Source organism: Cibotium barometz, chromosome 15 (assembly GCF_041138505.1).
Source record: "Cibotium barometz isolate CiBa-2024 chromosome 15, ASM4113850v1, whole genome shotgun sequence".
Classification (NCBI taxonomy): Eukaryota; Viridiplantae; Streptophyta; class Polypodiopsida; order Cyatheales; family Cibotiaceae; genus Cibotium; species Cibotium barometz.
The window spans coordinates 29,569,670-29,585,040 of record NC_141060.1 but is presented as its reverse complement, the minus strand read 5'-3'; positions in this window follow the sequence as shown (position 1 = coordinate 29,585,040).

Sequence of the window (15,371 nt, the reverse complement as noted above, 5' to 3'; positions counted from 1 at the left end):
AAATGGGAATTTCTGCCACAGAATTGCTAAGAGAGTTTGAGAAGCGTTATGCCCAGTTGTCAAGGATAGAGCGTGCAACTTTGGACAGAGAAAAGACAGAGCTCTTCTTGCAAGCAGCTGGGAAAGATCTCCAGGAGAAATTGGAAATCCTCCTTGAGGATAAGGATACAGAGCAGGGATTAAAGAGTGATTGGAATGATGTTGAGGATGCAGTCACTATGTTAGCAAAGCGGCAGCGGAGGAGGGATAAAATGGTGATGGGCTCTGCAACCCCCATAACTGCTGTCACCCCTGAGAATCTATCCAAACCAGCTGCTACAATTCCAAAGATAGATGGGCAGATGGATGAGCTTATCAAGGGTATGCGTGACTTAAAATTGAAGATGTCCAGGATTGAAGAAAAAGGTCTACCATTGGGGCAGGCTTCTATGCAAAGGCCTCAAAGCAAAGAAGGGTTTACATATAGATGCATATGGTGTGATGACCCAGAGCATGCAAAGAAGGATTGTACCAGCTATAAAGAAGCTCTTAAAAATCAACTTGTGTTTTTCAAAGATGGGAAAATCCATCTTACAGAGACTGGTCTTCCATTGAGTACAAACTTTGGGAAAGGAGGGATGAAAAAGCTGGTAGAGGATATGGCTGCTAGTCATGCCATTTCTATGGTTGAGGCAGCAACCTATGGATTAAAGGTTGGTCAATTAAAGCAGGGATTGGAGAATGATGAGGATTATGAGAATGAGAATTTTTGGCCATCAACAATGGAATTAATTGCGTCAAAGAAAGTGTCAAAGCAAGCTTTGCATGAGGCAGGTGATTGTATACGTCTTGAGACTGGCTGGGAGGAGCCTGTGGATTCTTTATCCATTCATGCCTATATTGCCAAATGCCAAAATAATGAGGCACAGGTAGAGGAGAAGCGAAAAAGGGAAAATGAGGAAGGAGGGCCATCAAAAAGAGTTACACGTGGAAGTGAAAAGAAGGATCCTGGGCCATCACATATGCCTCCACAGCATAGCAGACCTCCACAGGATGTTTCAATGGAAGAAGTGCCAGCAAAAATGAAGGAGAAGGGTAAAGGGAAAGGTCCACTCTACAAGCTTCAATCTGATATTGAAGTTGCAACAGATCTCAAAAAGGTACTTGAAGAAAGGATTCTAAACAGCAGGGTGGAATTCACACTAGGGGAAGTCTTGGGGATTGCAAAGAAAGAATTTCATGATGAGATAATTGATATTATACGAAGAAAAAGGCAGTCCATAATTGAATCTATTCCATCACAAGGAGAGGCAAGCACTTCCAAGACTCATGGAGTACAGGTACAGAAAAAGGAAGAGAGAGAAAATGTGGTGGAATGTAATCACTCGGCTGATGGGGCACGACAAGTGCGCTTTGTAGAAGAGGATGATGAAAAAGAAGTTCTTACAAAGAGTCATTACTCCAGGAGCCATTGGGCAAGAGCAACCACTGAAACCCTTGTCAAGATAGGTGATTTGGAAGAGCCATATGTCGCTCTAATTGATCATGGGTCTGAAATAAATCTTATGGCTAAAAATCTCTACAACAAATGTAAGTGGCCAATGGATGTGGATCATGGGTGGATGATTAAAGCAGCTAATAACTCATCTGGAGAGCTTTATGCAGCATGTCCAAATGTAAGGGTAACTATAGGGGATGTGAAGGATGATCAGAATTTCTTTGTTCAGGAGATGTCATCGTATCCCCTTATCCTTGGGCAACCCTACATTACAGCTGTAAGGATGGAAACAAAGGTTTTGGATGATGGTTCAGCATATGCAAGAATAAGGAGTAAAGATGGCAAAAAAGCTGTTCAGTTTTTGACAGTTTGCATTAATCATGAAAGGAATTGTGAGTCTCTTCGGACACAGTCACTCCCAAAGATAAACAGAGAGTTTATGAATTGCAGGGAGATGAGGGATTTTGGCCAGGTGCCATTGTAAAGCGGGATTCCAATGGTACAAAGGGAAATGAGTTCTCGCAGGACTCAATCAATGTAAATAGTTTTTCAGCAAATTTTCAGGGATTCTCCAGCTATGGGTCACTGGTTTTTGTAAAAAGCAAGGATTTGAAGCGTGGCGTGCAAAAACATATACAAAATGAACAAAAAAGTTTTGAGCAGTGTGGTCTTTTGGGGAAGAATGAGTTTATTTCAGGGGTGCTTGATGAGGTGTCATTTATAGATACTATGGATGTGCTTTTTGATATGGGAAGAGCATGCTTACAGGGTGGAAATGAAATGATAAAGGTGTCATCTGTGGAAATGTATGATATAATCCAGGAATTTGAGGGGGTGGAATGTAAAAACATGAATTGTGAGATGGATGCTCATGTTGATACAAAGTACAAAACGGTTGCAAAGAAGGTGAAACCAGTTGCCTTGCCCTTGCCACCAGGAAGCAAGGAGAAGATAGATGAAGCTTCTATGCAGCCAAATCTTAGAGATCCGAAGAAAATTGGGCATAAATTTACTCAAGAAACTCTAAAAGAGCTGAAGATTGGTGAGAAGGATTTTCTGTTGCCAGTTGAAAGGGAATGCTTTGAGGAGATGCTTGTAAAACATGGGAAAGCCTTTGCTTTTCAGCCGCATGAGATAGGCTGTGTTGATCCAAGTGTAACAGCACCAATGGTGATCTTTACTGTTCCACATGTACCCTGGAACCTGCGGCCAATTCCAGTACCAAAGGCTCTCTTGCCAAAGTTGATGGAATTACTAAAGGAAAAGATCAGGATGGGAATCTTGGAGCCTTCATGTGCCCCATATTCCAACAGATGGTTTACTGTACCAAAGAAAAATGGGACATTGCGCTTTATTCAAGACATGCAACCTGTAAACAAAGTCACAATCAGGAATGTGGGAGCAGGCCCAATTGTGGATGAGTTTGCAGAAGCATTTGCAGGGAAAGCTATATACTCTATGGGTGATCTGTATTCGGGATATGATCAGTTCCAGCTGGATATACAAAGCAGGGACTTGACCACAATGAGAACTCCTTTGGGATTAGTAAGGATGTGTACCTTACCACAGGGAGCCACTAACTCAGTGGCACATATGATGAATGGAATGAATAAAGTCTTACGAGACTTCATACCACAAAAAACTATGCCATTTCTGGATGATGTGCCAATAAAGGGCTATGATGAGAAAGACAAAGATGGGGATTTGGATTCAAAAGGGTGCCGCAAGTTTGTGGCAAATCATATAAAGGATTGTGACATGATTCTATCTAGGCTTGAAGAAGTGAATCTTACTTTATCTGGGCTGAAATCAGTGTTTGGAGTTGGTGAAGTGCTAATAGTGGGACATCTTTGTAGTACTAGTGGACGTCGACCTTGTCCAGCCAAAATAGATGCAATACAAAGAATGAAAGAGACATGCATTAATGTTACAGAGCTGAGGAGATTTCTTGGAGCATGTGTCTTTTATGTTATTTGGATCCCACATTATGCACATGTAGCAGATCCTCTTTATCAACTTTTGAGGAAAAATCAGAAATTTCTGTGGAGTGCAGTACATATTAAAGCTATGCAGAAGCTGAAATATTTGCTTCAATCATCACCCACTTTGAGAAAGGCAGATTATGAGTGTGGCAGGCCTGTGATTGTTACAGTTGATACTAGTCCTACTGGGATAGGATGGGCAGTAGGGCAAGATGATGAGGATGATCATAGGTATGTAATTTGATTTGGAGCAAAGGTGTTAAGCTTTCGGCAACGAAAGTATCCACAGATCAAGAGAGAGTTATGGGGGATAGTCACTGCTCTAAAATGTGAAAAAGATTATCTTATTGGGGCATCTGTACTTGTGGAAACTGATTGCTTGCCACTTCTTGGGATGATAGCAAGTTGTACCACTCCAGATATTGCTATGCTTAGGTGGATTGCTTATATCAAGTCACTAAATCCTGAGTTTGAGTATATTGCAGGAAAAGATAATCCAGTTGCAGATATGCTATCAAGAGCCAGGTATGAAGATGAGAAAGAAATGATTAGTGACATTGATGATGTGGGTACAAAATTCTATACTACAGCATATGCAAAGGGGGATCATATTTGCCTATCAAATGCACTTGAGTCTTTTATTGAGGAAATATATGAAGGGGATTGGTTGCTTATTGGTCAATATTTGAGTACTCTGACAAGGCAAGAAAATTGGTCTGACTCAGAATTTAAGAGAATCCGCAGAAAAGCATATGGTTATTTCCTAAAGGATGGGTATCTCTGGAAGCATCCTAAGCAGAGGAATGCTATGCCACAGAGAGTCATATGTGATAAAGAGACTCAAGGAAAGCTTGTGAAAGAATTCCATGAGAGTCTCTAGGCTGGACATAGAAGTGTGTGGGCCACCTTTACCAAAATAAAGGAAAAATATTGGTGGAGAGGAATGTACAAGGATATTTCCCAATATGTGGAAACATGCATAGTATGCCAAATGTACTCAAATGTGCGGCATCGTGATGGCTTGCAACCAACCTACCCACCTGCCATGCACTACAAATGGGTAGTGGATCTAGTTACAATGCCTTTGGGAATTTGGCAGATGCGGTATTTAGCACTTGCAAGAGAAGATTTGACAAATCAGGTAGAAGGGCGTGCTCTTAGAACAAAGAGTACGGAAACAGTATGCAAATTTCTCTTGGAAGATGTGATCTGCCGATATGGTTGTGTTGGGAAAATAACAGCTGATAGGGGTGAGCTAGATGTTAAAGAAGCAAGGGAATTCTTCTCTAGAATTGGTATCAAACTGTCCCTAACATGTGCTTACAATCCTGAGGGCAATGGAAAAAGTGAGCGAGGACATCCTCCAATCATTAAAGCTTTGGCTAAGGCATGTAGAGAAAGAATGAGAGAGTGGCCAAAGCTGCTACCATATGCCTTGTGGGCTGACCGTACAACTCATAGCTCAGTGAGACAGGATACATGCCTGCAGAATTAATGTATGGTCAGAAGCTAGTGATGCCAGTTGAAGAAGTAGTTCCAACTTGGAATGTATTGCCCTGGGTGGAAGGATTGAGCAGAGATGACCTCCTTGCCTTGCGAATAAGACAGTTGGAGAGGAGGCCTGAAGATGTAGAGCTTGCTAAAGCTCGCTTGAAAGATGCAAGGCTGAAAAATAAAGAAAGATTTGATAGTAGACACAGACTCCGGCCAAAACCTATTGAAGAAGGTGATTGGGTTCTAATGTATGATAGTAGCCTTGACAACCAATTCACTGTTCAAAGAAAATTTACAAAAAGATGGTTTGGCCCTTACATTGTCAAGCATGTGCATGGAAATGCCACGTATACTTTGTGTGAGCTTGATGGAACAGAAATAAAGAATCTTGTGGCTGGCAAAAGAATCAAGATATTTAAAAGAAGGCATGATAATGATCCTTTTGATTCACAAGAGATTCAGGATGAGAGGCTTGACAGTGGTAGTATGGATATGGTTGAAGAGGAAGAGGATGATCTTCCTGGAACTGCAGAAGATGAAGACGACATCCAGTTATATGTGGACCTTGATGATGATTTGGCACATACCAGAGGATGTGCAGGTTTAGAGGGGGTGGATGTCGTGCCATGGCACGTCTATGATGTGAAACCGTGCATGTGAGGCCATCTAATACACATCCAGATGCATGGGGTTAAGTGCCATGACGAGTCATTATATGATGCCGTGTACATATGTTCATATTGTAGATAAGGTTCAATAAGATGAGCTGAGGCTGAGCCAGGTTTCGAAGCCTTTGACAGTGTGGTGTGAATTGTGGAGGATTTTTTTATGCTTATGGAGAATTTCGGAGCTAGCAAATACCTTGTGCCTTGATAGGACTGGATTATGCTTGTGGTTCGACTACTTTATTGATTCCATGAGATGGTGAATTGCTCATAAGCTGTGCCTACCATGGTTGAGTTGATATTAGCACTGAGACAGAGAACTTTATGGTACATAATGGTTGGGGTCTTGATCGTATGCTTTAGATGGCAAAAATCATATGTGCAATAAGGATGCCAAATGGAGCTTCTTTTGATGAGGCGTGAGAAAAACCCTTAGCAAGGTTATGGTGAAAAGGAGTTTGAAGGTTATGGTGAAAAGGAGTTTGATTATATATATATATATATATATGGTCAACACTCCAAAATAGAGGAAAAAAGTCACACTCGAAAACAAAGAAAAAAGGAAATAGTAGGCGCACTGAGAAAAATTAAAATGGGTAATGCGCGATTTCAGCTGCAAAAGGGCGTGGGCGCCGACTTCCTCGCGGGAATAACCAGAAGAAAAACCAGAGAATTGCGTGGGTGCTTATCGGAAGAAGTCTGCAGAGAAAAAAAATAGGTGACAGAGTCGACACGACCAGAGAGATTCATTTCATGCATTTATCGACTGTATATGGCGTGTTGGTGCTTGAATTAGAGAGCTGAGCTGGTTCTATCTAATGAAATGCTTACTACAAATTCACAAACCCAGCTATGCGCCGGCTGTACGCTGCCTGCAGTGAAGCGTGGAAAGAATTTTTTTTAAAGAAATTCGAATGAATCGCTTTTCCCCGTCTTCAGATAAGTAAAGCTTGATAAAATCTCTTTATTTTTCCTACCTACCTCTTGTAAATACAGGATGCCAACAAACCTTCAAAGGTTTTGTAAAAAAAATAAAGGGTGGATTTTGATATGAAGATATGTGAGGATATTCCATCAAGTGACATGGAATCAAAGAGTCAGAAATACAGCAACGACTCTAGTGAGAATTGATTTTGATTCTATCTTAGTGGAACTAAATGCAGGCCATGGATTTCTTTTAAAATCATAAGAATATGTTAAAGTTATGCCATATATCATTTTGTGTTTGTGAGTTGTTGGAATTTTAAGCCAGATTTTCAGGTGATAAAGAACATTATGAGATGTTGGGAATGGTGACAGTGGATGTATGGAATGAAAGGGGTCACATGTATGTTGGAAACACTTAAAGGTTATGTTATGCCTACATGTGATTAGCTGGAAAGTTTTGGAAAAAGAAGCCAGTGAATCTATGCTTGGAAAGGGATAAGCAATTGGAACACGAATTCGAGGATGGATTTGTCCTATGCTTTTTGGGAAATTTTGAATGTGAGTTTCCTTGTTAGGTTTGGCACCAACTCTCACAGCTAGAAGTCTCGTACTTTCCTGGCTACTCCGCACACATCACGACACCGTGTTTTGTAATCTCAATTTGATTAATGAAAAACCATGTCTATTTTCAAAAAAGTTATTTTCTAGTGCAAGTGATTGTTTTCTTGTCAAGGTAATTGTAGTCTTTTGCATGTAATTGTTGTCGCTATGTACATTCGACCTCATGTGAACGCTCGTCTGCCACCGCCCGTCCGACTTTGGCTCGACTCGACGGGCCGATTTCTCCTGCGTATGGCCCCAAAAGGGTAGATCAGCTGTGCGGGGTGCGCCGGGGCCGAGGGGGGGGCCGGTGGTCGCGCCGTGGAACCTGTGTGCCACGGAGCGACTTTTGCCTGTTTGACCGGTCAAACAGGCAAAAGTCGCTCCGTGGCACACAGGTTCCACGGCGCGACCACCGGCCCCCCCCTCGGCCCCGGCGCACCCCGCACAGCTGATCTACCCTTTTGGGGCCATACGCAGGAGAAATCGGCCCGTCGAGTCGAGCCAAAGTCGGACGGGCGGTGGCAGATGAGCGTTCACAAAAATTGATTGAAACATCATGACAGGACACGACAACAACATATAAACACATCAAGAAGATAAAACTTAAAATCAGCTCGAAAAACATCTTGATGTCATTAATTGTTTGATTTTCACAGAAGGCAAATGAGTACATTGGATCTAGCCAACTCGCTTGATGAGCTTGGTGAAAGCCTCGTGGGTGAGAGTCTTTACTGATGGTTTGTCACCAATGCGTTCGGCTATCTCTTTGGCATCAGTGATGCCTTGTCCAAGGCTAAGGCCACAAAATCCTAGGAAAGACCCTGCACTTTTATCACCAAAGCTATAGATAGCTGCTTCCCTATTTACAAGAATACATTTATGGGCATTTTGGGCTATAGGGGCTTGAGACAGGATGGCGCTTAGGGCTCTGCACTTCAAAAATTCAGCTTGCGCATCATTTGAAAAGTCGTTGTGAATTACGCGAAGCATCTCGGCATTGAAGCTCGGGATGTAGTGCCATAGCGCAGCATCTTTCCCCTCCACCTCCTTTCGTGCTCCACCCTTTCGGCTTGCGAACCAGTCCATTTCTCTTGCGGTCTACAAAGTAGATAGAAGAATGAGTTGACTTCAAAAAATTACAAATTAAGAAGGGAAGAAATTGGGTGTACTACCTCAGTGGCATCATCATGATCCGCAAGGTCTGCATCACTAATATTGATGCTCCCGAGGCTGACGGAATCCGAAATGGCAAGCGGCTTGTGAGGGGCAAAGCTAGTTTCTGGCACACTCTCGTAGATATCCTTGCACTGGGATATTTGTACAAGAGTCTCCGCCACAAGGGACTCTATTGAGGCATGATTTTCCGGGAGCGCAAGCACCTTTGTGACATCTGCGGAACTGAAGTCAATGCGGATGTCATCATCTTTGGACGGCCGTTGTGTGTCTCGCATGCCCGCGTACATAGCAATGACTGAGAGAGTTTCATCCTGGTGCAGCCCAAGGACATGGGCGATGTCATCCAAAAATAAGAACTCTACACCTTCTACTATGATGGGGTGTAGAGTTCGCACTTCGAGCTCTGGAACTTCATCCATGACATCGTCCCCTTCGATGTCCCGTTTCACAGCCTCAGCTTGCGGCTCTTCCGCCAGAGTCACAAGTGCAAGAGATGCTTCTTGCACTGGGGTGACAATCTCCTCCTTTGGGTCAGCTTCCTTGATCAAGAGATAAGGTGTGGCTTTCTTTGGAGGAGTGGCCTTCCTCTTTCCCTTGCTTTTCTCTGTTCCCTCTAAGATCAGGAGGGCAAGAGTCATGTCCCACCTCAAAAAACTTGTGCCGATGTTGCCCATTCCAAGACCTACCAGGTTATCTTCTTCCTCCTCCCTTAGATATGTGCTACTAAGGCCTTTGAGGAATCTTGCAAGCCTGAACCTGAAATTTTTGTCCGCTTTGTAGGTATGCTTGATAAGATCCACAGGCACCCAAGTTCCCTCCTCGTCTTCAAAGTTGACACAATATTCAGCCATGTATGTGTCCATGTAGCTAGTGAACGCCCCAAACACGTCATTATGGAGTTCGACGGTGCCTTCCATGTCAATAGATGTCTGAAAGATGGGTGCAAGCTTCTCGATCAAGTGACCGAGGTCAAGCTTGTGCAATTTGTTGAGATATCGAGCTCTAGTGAGGCGGTGGACACTGATGACCCGCCTGGGGGATAGGCCCCGCACTTACACCACTGGCATGGTTGGTGAGATCTTGGGTGATATGCGGCCAGTGGGATGACAGGCTGTGTGACAGCCACTCTAGAGACTGGCATAGTTATAGCGCCAGCTCATTTAGTCGGGTTCACATTATAGAGAACCCGTGTATGTATTGGTTGAGTACCTTTCATATTGTGTGTACTCTTATCTTGTATATGGTGTGTTGAGTGTTGAGTAGAGAAGAAGAAGATTTTCAGCCTCTCACCTTGTGTGTTCTCTATTAGGGTTTTGTGAGTGTGTGTGTGTGCTTGCAAGAGCTCAAGCTCTCTTCCCCCCTGCATCTTTTCATGGTATCAGAGCCTGGTTCGTGCTAAGGGCTGAGCTGCAAGCAAGAGAACCACAGGAAGCGGTACGAGGGTAAGAGCTGCAACTACTCTTCCCTATTGTGTTGGTGACTACACCCTTGTCGGGAGCTGTACGGGAGGCACCGGCAAACGGTCTCTGATTGAGGAGCTTTCTTCGCGGGAGGAAAGCTATAGGGCAACTATACAGTCCTTTGGACTAATATTTTCGGGCCGAAAACGCGTTTCGGGCGCGTCAGGACCTCCCTTTTTTAGAAAGCAGGCGATTTCGAGCATTGCGGGTAAGTTATCGATTCTCTGCAGAACTCTGTTTTATGAACTGCAGGAAGACAGATTGACTGTGCAGACACTGTGGGTGCTGCAAAGAGGTCTACAGTTGCCATTGGGTGTATGTATGTGCATTGAAGTCACTGGTTGTGACATTTGAGAGTACTACAGTACCGCTGTGCAGAAAATACAGCATTTGTGCAGGAAAAACCAGAGTGCAGGTTCTGGTAAAATTGTGTGTTTGGCAAGATGTCTAATGATGGCATAACACAGATTGTGGCTGAGAAGCTGGATAAGAATAACTTCCATGCTTGGAGGTTCAGGTTGACGAATTTCCTGATGGGAAAAGGCTATTGGGACTACATTGAAGGTGAGCATGAAGAGGCACCAGAGATACCGGATATAAATCCGACTGCTGCAGATGTGAAAGAGTTTAAAGACTGGAACCAAGGAGCCAGGAAGGTTATGTATTGGCTTTCCATTAGTATACAGGACGCCATGATTGGGCATATTCAGGATGCCAAGTCCCCCAAGGAGGCGTGGGACACCTTGGTAAAGCTTTATGAAACAAATACCAAGGCACGTAAGATACAGTTGAAGAATGAACTTCATACTGTGGAGAAAAAGAGCATGTCTGTGAATGACTATGCATTGAAGATAAAGGGTATTGTGGAATCCCTTGCATCTATTGGTGTGTCAGTAGATGATGATGACAAGGTTGAAGTCTGTCTACGTGGTCTCGGGCCACAATACAAGGCGTTTAAGACGTCTATTCAGACTCGGGAAAACATTCCCAACTTTACAGATTTGGTGTCTATGCTGATTATCGAAGAGAAGAGCTTGGGTGAAGACCAACAGTCTTCACAAAGCAAGAACAGTTCAGAGCAACAGGCCTTCTACACGAGTTCAGGAAGAGGACGAGGTAGAGGAGGCCATGGACGCGGTCAAGGAGGTGGCCGAACAGGTAATCAGAATTATGGTCAGCAGCAGCAGCAGCAACAACAGTCCCAGAATCAACAACAACAACAACAACACGCAGGTGGAAGAGGCAAATTCAGAGGCAGGGGGAGTCAAAGAGGCCGTGGAAATTGGCAAAGACAATATAATGATGCACGTGAATGCTACTATTGTGGTAAGCCAGGACATGTGCAGTCAGAATGTTATAAGAAGCAGGCTGACATGCAAAATGGGAAAGTGCAGCAAAACAACTATGCATCCTCAAGCAGAAATAATGAGGACAATGAAAGGTTGTTTGTTATGCAGCATGTTGTAAATGCCATGTCTGAAAATGTTGATGCAGCACAAAAAGATAATGTATGGTATGTGGATTCAGGCGCTTCGAACCACATGACGAGTCATGGGGAGTGGTTCAAGGAAATGAAAAACCCAGAAAGACCAGGTTTTGTGGAAACAGGGGATGACACTGCTCATCCAATTGCCCACGTTGGAGATGTGCCATTATCTATGCAGGATGGCAAAGTGAAGTACCTTGCAGATGTACTTCATGTACCGAACATAACAAAGAATCTGGTTTCAGTTGGCCAGATGATTAAGCAGGGGTTGCAGGTTCGGTTTAACCCTGATGGGTGTTATGTTGAAGATTTCAAAGACAAGTGCAGGTTGGTTGCAAAAGGCAACAGAGTGGGCAGAATGTTTACGTTGGATGTAGACATGCCTGAAATGAGTGCTGCGATGTTTGCAAATGGTTCAGGAGTTGTTGCAGACACAGACATATGGCATAAAAGAATTGGACATGTAAATGTGCAGAGATTGAAGTCTATGCAGACAAAAGGAATTGTGACAGGCCTGCCAAAATTTAAAGTGGAAGGTATGCAGAAAATATGTGAAGCATGCCAATTTGGGAAGCAAACAAAGCATGTGTTTCCACGTAACAGATATGTGAGCAGAAATGCACTAGATGTTGTGCATTCAGATGTATGGGGTCCTACGAAGACTGTGTCTATGGGAGGCTGCAGGTACTATGTAACTTTCATTGATGACCACACAAGGAAAGTGTGGGTATATTTCATGAAGGAGAAGAGTGAGGTGTTCACTCACTTTCAGAATTTCAGATTTTTGGTTGAAAAGCAAACAGGAAAATATGTAAAGTGCCTAAGGTCAGATGGAAGGGGAGAGTACTTCTCCAATGAGTTCTCTGAATTTTTGAGGAAGAATGGTATTCGGAGACAGTATACATGCAGATACACTCCGCAGCAAAATGGAGTTGCTGAGCGGAAAAACAGGCACATTGCTGAGATTGCGCGAGCATTGATGGAAGAGAAGAATATGCCGCATTGCTATTGGGCTGAGGCTGTTTCTACAGCAGTATACATCATGAACAGGACTCCAACTGCAGCCATACATGATGTAACTCCAGAGGAGAGGTTTACTGGCAGAAAACCAGATTTGTCTCATCTGAAAGTTTTTGGATGCATTGCATATGTGCATGTGCCAGATGAGCTGAGAACTAAGCTGGATCCGAAAGCTGAAAAATGTGTGTTTATTGGATATTCCCTTGAGCAAAAGGGATACAGGTGTTATAACCCTGCTACACGTGAGTTGAGGGTAAGCAGGGATGTTGTCTTTGATGAGATGAGCAGCTGGTATGCTGCTGAAAAAGAAGCTATTGGGGCTGATGTGAGTGGAAGTGTGGTTGCACAGAATGCAGGTCAGCAATCACAGTCTTTGAGTGGACCAGGAGAGTCCTCATCTAGTGGGTCTGTTGATAGACCATGGAGTGGCAGGTTGCGTCATAATACCAGTCCTGCAAATGTGATTAGTACATCACGTAAAGGAAAAGAGAAAGTGGTTGAGCCCCTTGGTATGCCTGACATTTCTGCAGGGCATTCTCATGTTGATGGAGAGTCTAGTGGCTCAGATATGAGCCTTGATGAGGAGCTTGGGATCCCAGCTATGAGAACACCTGGTGTAAAGAAGGCTATGGAAGCCATGAATGAAAAGCTGCGAAGATCAGGGAGAGTGAAGAACCCTGTGCAGAGGTTTACTTATGATGGTTATGTGGCACATCACTATGCATATATGGCAAAGGTTGTGCAGGTTGTTGAACCCACATGCATTGATGAGGCTGTTGGAAATGTGAATTGGGAGAAAGCTATGGATGAGGAGATGGATGCACTATATGGAAATGAAACTTGGGATTTAGTGCAATTGCCAGAAGGCAAGAAAGCCATTGGATGCAAGTGGGTGTACAAAGTTAAACATAACAGTGATGGGAGCATAAACAGGTACAAGGCTAGATTGGTAGCCAAAGGATATGCGCAGACATATGGGATTGATTATGAGGAAACTTTCAGCCCAGTTGCCAAGATGGCAACGGTGAGAGTTGTGATAGCAGTGGCTGCATCAAAGCAATGGTCTTTACATCAGATGGATGTAAAGAATGCATTCTTGCATGGGGATTTGCAAGAAGAGGTGTATATGTTGCAGCCACCTGGTTATGAGGATGTGGGTCACCCCGAGCATGTTTGCAGGTTGAAGAAAGCCTTGTATGGCTTAAAGCAAGCACCAAGAGCATGGTCTGACAAGATTTCTGAATATCTTGTCACTATTGGCTTTCATGTAGCCAATGCAGATTTCTCATTGTATGTGAGACATGGTGATAGAGGAGTTGTGCTTGTTGTCATCTATGTAGATGACTTGATCATTACGGGGGACCATGATGCAGAGATCTTTGATGTAAAGATCTTGCTTAGACAGAAGTTTGAGATGAAGGATCTGGGGGAGCTCAGATATTTCTTGGGCATTGAGGTGATTAGGTCACCACATGGTATTGGATTACTGCAGAGACAGTATGGCTTGGACATGTTGTCCAAGTATGGTATGACAGGCTGTAAGCCTATTTCTGTGCCATTGGATCAGAATGGCAAGTTGAGTGCAGATTCAGGAGAGATCTTGGAGGATCCTACTATGTATAGACGCATAGTAGGAAGTTTGATCTACATGACGATCACCAGACCAGACTTGAGCTATGCTGTTGGGTTGGTGAGTCAGTTTATGCAGGTTCCACGGAAACCGCATTTGGATGCAGTGAGACGCATACTGAGGTATGTGAGGTCTACTTTGCATTGTGGACTATTCTATGAGACTGGGACAGAGATATGTGTACATGGGTACACAGATGCTGATTGGGCTGGTAGTATCTCAGATAGAAGATCTACCAGTGGATTCATGTTTTCTTTGGGGAGTGCTGCTGTGACTTGGAGCAGCAAGAAGCAGCCTACGGTTGCTCTATCGAGTACAGAGGCCGAGTACAGAGGAGCTGCTATGGCAGCATGTGAGGTAGCTTGGTTGAGAAAGCTACTTGCAGATTTGGGTCTATCAGTGGATAGACAGGTTGTCATTTTCTGTGACAACATTAGCAGTATACAGTTGGCCAGGAACCCAGTCTTTCATGCTCGTACGAAGCACATAGAGGTCCACTACCACTTCGTCAGAGAGAAGGTCTTGGCAGGAGACCTTGACCTTGTTTATGTCAGCATAGAGGATCAGGTAGCTGACATCTTCACCAAAGCATTGGGTACAGAGAAGCTCCGCAGATTCAGAGCTTTGCTTGGTGTACATGAGATGGAGTTGAGCTCGAGGGGGAGTGTTGAGATATCGAGCTCTAGTGAGGCGGTGGACACTGATGACCCGCCTGGGGGATAGGCCCCGCACTTACACCACTGGCATGGTTGGTGAGATCTTGGGTGATATGCGGCCAGTGGGATGACAGGCTGTGTGACAGCCACTCTAGAGACTGGCATAGTTATAGCGCCAGCTCATTTAGTCGGGTTCACATTATAGAGAACCCGTGTATGTATTGGTTGAGTACCTTTCATATTGTGTGTACTCTTATCTTGTATATGGTGTGTTGAGTGTTGAGTAGAGAAGAAGAAGATTTTCAGCCTCTCACCTTGTGTGTTCTCTATTAGGGTTTTGTGAGTGTGTGTGTGTGCTTGCAAGAGCTCAAGCTCTCTTCCCCCCTGCATCTTTTCACAATTGAGATAGGAGAGCTTGGGCGGGGGTGGCCATGCTTGAGTAGCGAAGAAGGCGAGGGGACCGCAAAGATGCCGAGAGTGAGGAGATGAACTCAACGTGGCCAAAAGTGACTTATAAAGAGGTCTCTAAAACTTTTTTTATGTTTAAAAACTCACTTAAAACCTCCAAAAAAATAAAAACACGCGACAAAACTTAAAAGTGCACAAAATTGAACGCAAATTGCGAGTAGCCAAAATTGTTTTGAATTAATCTCTCAAAATCTGTTACATAGCTTGCTTGATATGGATACATCTGGGGAAGGGAATGCTTTTACAAAAGTAAGATGCCTCTTTCCTCTTACGTAGAGGTGTGTTATCAATCACAAATGAAAAGTCACCTTTCAGTGCAAACCTAAG